Consider the following 6,361-nt stretch of genomic DNA (forward strand, 5'->3'; position numbering starts at 1 on the left):
GGAGATTACCTTAGATGGTTCCTCCATAGGTGGAGATTACCTTAGATGGTTCCTCCATAGGTGGAGATTACCTTAGATGGTTCCTCCATAGGTGGAGATTACCTTAGATGGTTCCTCCATAGGTGGAGATTACCTTAGATGGTTCCTCCATAGACAGAGATTACCTTAGATGGTTCCTCCATAGGTTGAGATTACCTTAGAAGGTTCCTCCATAGGTGGAGATTACCTTAGATGGTTCCTCCATAGGCAGAGATTACCGTAGATTGTTCCTCCATAGGCAGAAATTACCTTAGATGGTTCCTCCATAGGTGGAGATTACCTTAGATGGTTCCTCCATAGGTGGAGATTACCTTAGATGGTTCCTCCATAGGTGGAGATTACCTTAGAAGGTTCCCCAGAGGTGGTGATTACCTTAGATGGTTTCCAAAGACATATATGTGAAAATATATTTTAATTTATATTTTCTAGATATTTTAAACGTTTAAAAATGCATTTTAATTTTTTTTAATATACTTATAAATGTATTCTAAAAATTTAATTTAAATGTATTTTGCAAAGACATATATTTTGAAAATAGATTTTTAAAATCTATTTTCCTGACATTTTGGAACATATATATAAAAAAAAAGGGGCCCACGTTGGGCTTGGCTGCAGGCAAATTGATATAATTCTGGCTGATGTATGCCATAGTGAACAGCATTTTTTTTTCCTTTTTTAATTTTATTATTTTTTTTACCACTTTTATTTTTTATATGTTTATTAATTTGTTTTTTTACTTTTGTTTATTTATTATTTATATTTTTTTTTTCATTTTCTTTTCACTTCATTTTACTCCAATCACACAGGGGCTTACAAGCGATGTGAGCTTAGTTTTGGCGTTGACACGTTCTCTTTATGGAGCCTGCCCTCCAACACAGAAAAAGATCTTCTGCGCACTTTCTAAAAAGCTAAGACAGGCGCTCCGGTCTCACTGATCACACAGAGCAGAGCGGAGAATGGACGTTCTCCGCTCAGCTCCCTGCTCTCCATCCTGAGTAGGGATGAGTTTGAATCGAACATCGGCAGTTCGAGCGCTCACCGCACGCGAACTTTATGGGATGTTTGCGGTTTGTTCGATCCGCGGACATTCCATAATACAAAATGCACCACAGGTCAGGTGCAAGACTTTGCCCAATCAGGGCTCAGTGGAGGAGGGGCCTGAAGGAGAAAGTTCTCTATCAGGTCCCCCCATGCTGATTGGCAGCAGGCAGCTTGCTATTGGATATTGCATTTTACAATATCCAATAGCAGGCTGGGTATGGCTCCCAGCCTGCAATGAAGAGGAGGCAGGGGGGCGGGGGCAGAGGAGCCGCGGCCCGGACCGCATCGGAGAAGAAGCCGACGGACCAGAGGACCGGGGGCCGGGACAGCAGCGGAGGTACGGGGGGCAGCGAAGGCATGCAGTGGTCTGTGTCCCCGCTGTCTCCGCCAACACAGCCGTGGAGAGCAGCGGGGATTTGAAGGGACACAGGCAGCTGCCAGTACATTTAGGAGAACTATGTACCCGGTTTGTAAGTACGGATTGTCCGTGACCCGGGGACTTCCTGTATAAGCCCTCTTAAAGGGGCATTCATTTTCGGACGTTCAACCCCCCATTCACTTGCATTGAGTTCGAGTTCGTATTCAAACTTTTCGGCGGTTCGAATGTTCGAATAGGAACCTATCACGGGGGTGTTCGGCTCATCACTAATCCTGAGCTCATTTTCCGTGGTCCCGGGAACCTCCAGAAGAGCAGGGGGACCCCAAAAGACCAAGGCGCAGAGGGAGTGGACAAACCGGCTGGTACGAGTGATCTGATCAGACCACTTGTATATAAGCTGCAGCAGCGCCCTGCTTGCCCTGTTACATGTATTTGGCATCAGTGAGTATTAGAGGAAAAGTATCGGTACTCGTTCTGGAAGAATTGGTATCGGTTGCGTCCCTAATTCTTAGTTTCATTTACACAGACAGGGCGTTTTGTTCACAAGGAACCTCTCATATTTTGAATACTTTCCATTTACTATTTAAAGCTGCGACTTTGGCAAAGTTTCCGGGGACCTCAGAAAGTATCACACAGGAAGTGACGCTGGTAACAGTTGAAATGTCGCCTAAAGGAAACATCGGTCAATATTTCAGCATAATCACAACAAATACATTTTATAATGTCGCTCACCACAGTTCATTCCACCAATCAGATTGTCTGCCCTGTGATGTCACCAGTCTCCGGGCAGATCTCTCACATCTGATTCCCCCCACAGATCTTTATACAACCTCCCCCTACACATATCCCGGCATGGAGGGGCCCAGTGAAGGTGGTGGTGAAGGTGTGGAGGTGTCGGATCGGGTCACACAGATCATAAAAGGAGATCCGCCCGGCCTCATAATCCAGATCTATCCTGACTCTGTTACTGGAGACATTGCCGGGTAATAGGATCTCATTACTGTCATGACTCACTGAGCACTGCTGATTACACCACCCCCACCCCCACCTCACCAAACCCCAGGACTTCTTATTATTTCCAATCCATGACTGATCTCCTCTCCTCTCTATACTGGGGTAACACATCCCGACTATCCAGCACAATGACCCCCCGACATCCACTTCCCAGTAATGTCGCCCTGAGGAGAAACTCCGACTGCTCAACGCCTGAGGACACTGAAATCTCTCCGGAGTTTCTGGGCGATTCTGGTTTCTATCTGACCTGGATGCAGTTTTCCTGTCATCTGATATATGTAGATAATTACCAGCTGTGTTCACATCCAGTAATATGTCTGCAACCCCCGACACCCCCGATGTTTGCTGTAAAACCCCAATATTAGGTCCTCCTGCCTGTCGGATTAAGTTTTGTATGGTGGGGGTGGGTTGGGGGCCTGTCCGGGATGGTTCGGCGGTGATGGGAGCTTTGACCTTTGTACTAGAATGTGGATAGACCTGTGTGCCTGGACCTTCCTGTACAATTACCCCAGACATGATATCAGATAACCCGGTGTGTAATGTGTGTGAAATCCCAGCCAGATCCAGATCCCCTCCATCATGGAGGAGTCTATCATGTCTCTCTCTGTCCTCATCATCTCCATCCTCAGTATCACACAAGTCACCTGTGTCTGATTCCTGTAAGACAGTCAGTGGATCCGTCATGTTACACAGCTCCTCAATGTGATGCATCTTCCTGGACAGCTCGTCCTTCTTTATTTCCAGCTCCCGGATCGTATCCAACACGTAGAGGGAGACCCGCTCTGCCCTCCCGGAGATCTCACTCAGGACTCTCTTCTCCAGGTCCTCCAGACGTCTCCTGAGGTCTCTGAGCAGGGCAGTGACTCTCTCTGTTTCACCGGCTGCTTGTCCTTGTACTTTCCTCCTGTGTTCCTCCAGACTCTGGACTCTTTTCTCCATCTCCTCTCTCTCTGTCATCAGTTTCTGCAGAACATTTCTCCATTTCTTCTTCTTCATCTCACAGGCCTCATCCAGAGTCTCCACCTGATGTCCTCGATGTTCTCCATCCAGCCTGCAGGACACACAGATACAGGCAGAGTCCTCAGTGCAGTAATACTCCAGGATCTTCTTATGGATGGAGCATTTCCTGTTCTCCAGGGAAGTGGTGGGGTCACATAAGACGTGTTCTGGTGCCTTGCTGTGGACTCTCAGGTGGTTGTCACACAGAGAAGCTTCACACAGCAGGTACAGGAGTGTAAATACAGTGAGTACAGAGGACCCCGGACTCCTCCTGATCTGGCTGAGCAGACAGGAAATTCTCCACAATGTTACGCAATGTTATGTTCCTGTGCAGTGCAGGCAGCTCCTGAAACTTCTCTCTGCACTCAGGACAGGAATAACCTCCAGACCCATCCTGTGTATCCAGCGCACGACCAATACAGTCCCGGCAGAAGTTGTGTCCACATCTCAGCATTACAGGATCTGTATAAATGTTCAGACAGACGGAACATTCCAGCTCAGCTCTCAGATTACCAGATGCCATCGCTGACAGCAGAAGAGGGAAGAGAAAGTCTCTGACACTCCTTACCTGGTGTGACTGGTTCTGTACACTCCTACACAGGGCGAGGCTGAGACTCGTATTCTTATACAGAGGACACAGATAATACATGGGAGGATTCCGGACAATAATCTCCATATCTGAGGAAGAATAAAGGTCATTTAATAATCTGTGGAAATGTTGTGTCGGGAATTTCCCCTCATATCATTAGCACATTTCACAGACAAAGGAAGACAAAGGTGATGGATTTGGCTGTAATAAGACAAGTCGTACAGACAGAGCCGGATTACCCACAAGTTGACCTAGGCGGTATTTCCGCCCCTGGTTCTCCTGGCAACCGCCAAACCCAGACACTCGTCCATCGGATTGCCAGACAGAGAAGCGTGATTGGTCGCTCCAGAGAACACGTCTCCTCTTCTCTAGAGTCCAGTGCCGTGTGCTTTACACCACGGTATCCCAGCCTAGACACTGGCGGGTGTGCATGGGGACCGTCTGTTCTTCCTTACATTCCACCATCCCTCTACTATCATTAGGCATGACTGGGGTAATTGAGAGGGAAGCTGCCCCCAATTACACCCATACCCAACCTCTACCCCTTCTATTCCCCAGAACAACATTGGACGACACGATAATGGATCTCAATGGTCATAGCGATCCTTTATCACAAATCATTCCATTCTACCCTCCTCAGTGCCAGCCTCACCACCCTGCCTGCCATTTGTCCTCAGTGCCCCTTCTCTACCATCTGTCACCTATAGCTACCCCTGGATGACATCCGTTATAAGTAGATCCCCCCCAGTGTGTCATTTGCTGCCTGTGTACCCTCTTTGTCCTCTCCTACATGCATGGCACACTTACCATCAATGTGGACTCTAAGTCCCTGTTCACACCTGGGCGTTTTGACGCTGAAAGCTTAAACGTCCAAACACACAGCACAAGAATTCCCATTCATTCCTATGGCCCCTGTTCACACCTGAGAGTTTAGCAGCAAGCTGCAAAAACGCTGAACGCTTGAGAAGGTGCAGATTCAGCGCGTTTGTGCTCAATAGATTTCAATTCAAAAACGCACCAAAAACGCGCATGTGGGGGGTGTTGTGCAAAAAGAACACGCGTTTTTTAAGGCGCATATACATTGTGGAAGACCACCTGCAAAGCACACTGGGAAGCAAAATGGCCGATTCAAGTCTGTAAAACTTTGATCCTGAGGCATTTATAAGGCTAATACAGGCACAACCATCATGGCTACGCAGTTTTGTATAAATGGCCCAAAACTGGCCTCGCTGCCGACAATTTGCATTAACAGGATGTGCCCAGAAGCATCGGCTACGCTTTCTCTTCTTCAGCATCAACATCGTCATGGCTACAGCCGCAACCAGGCGTGCTCTGGATAAGTATATCTCCACGGTCTTGTCTCCTCTCTTTTGATGATAACCACAAACAGGAACAGGAATTATGTCAGGACTTCTTTTCATTGGACAACGCTCAATACACCCATATGCAGAAACGCGTCCAAAACTTGCATGTATTTAGTGCGGGAAACGCGCTAAAGCGGTGGAACAGAACCTCTTCCAGCTGGCCGGGGCAGTAAGTCTTACTCCCTGTATTCTCCCTTTTGTTATGAGGTCAAAGTCACTTCACTGGCCATGAAGTTATCACAGGAGGTCCCTCAGACTCTTCTGAGTAAACGAAGAGCTGTCATCAGCCGATTCAGGACAGATCATCCCTGGAACAGCCGATCGGTCCTGAAATGTCACTTCTATCCGACTGCGATCTCACATTCCACCGCACTCACAGAGTCAGATAGAAGTGACATTTCAGGAGCGATCGGCTGTTCCGGGGCAGATCGGTTCTCCTGCGCATACCATCTGTGATGCCGATCTGCCCTGGAACAGTTGAGAAAACGTTGGAATGCTTCACCTATTGGCGGCCACACATTCCACCGCCGAAAAACTGGGCGGGATTACGTTAAAATGTGTGACCACGTCACCGGTCACACATTCTAACGTAGTCTCAAACTTTGATAGAACAGAGGCCTGTCTGTAATCATTTAATCAGATAAATAGATTATAATAGGGAACATTACAGTGTAACGTTCCCCATTATAATCCACTTGTCTAATTACATGAAGTGACAGCACACACTTCTCCTCTCCCGCTGCCTGTTACTAGGGATGCGGCCGGGAGGGGAGATGAGCCACAGGACCTGCCCCCTCACTGAGAAGCACGTCGGCAGTGCAGGGGCCCCGGTGTTCTAACACCGGGACCCTGCACTGCCCCATATTACAGGACCAGACCCTACTGAGGCAGTGGGGGTGCCCAGGACCGGACCCCACTGGGCCCCCCCACAGCCTC

General features: G+C 48.1%; 1 pseudogene; it reads right to left on the reverse strand.

Annotated features, from left to right (window-relative positions):
* Positions 1-2,204: 2,204 nt before the first annotated feature.
* Positions 2,205-3,995, reverse strand: LOC108798567 (annotated as a pseudogene).
* Positions 3,996-6,361: the final 2,366 nt, after the last annotated feature.

This window comes from Nanorana parkeri, unplaced genomic scaffold (assembly GCF_000935625.1).
Source record: "Nanorana parkeri isolate BGI_ZX_2015 unplaced genomic scaffold, ASM93562v1 scaffold1506, whole genome shotgun sequence".
Lineage (NCBI taxonomy): Eukaryota > Metazoa > Chordata > Amphibia > Anura > Dicroglossidae > Nanorana > Nanorana parkeri.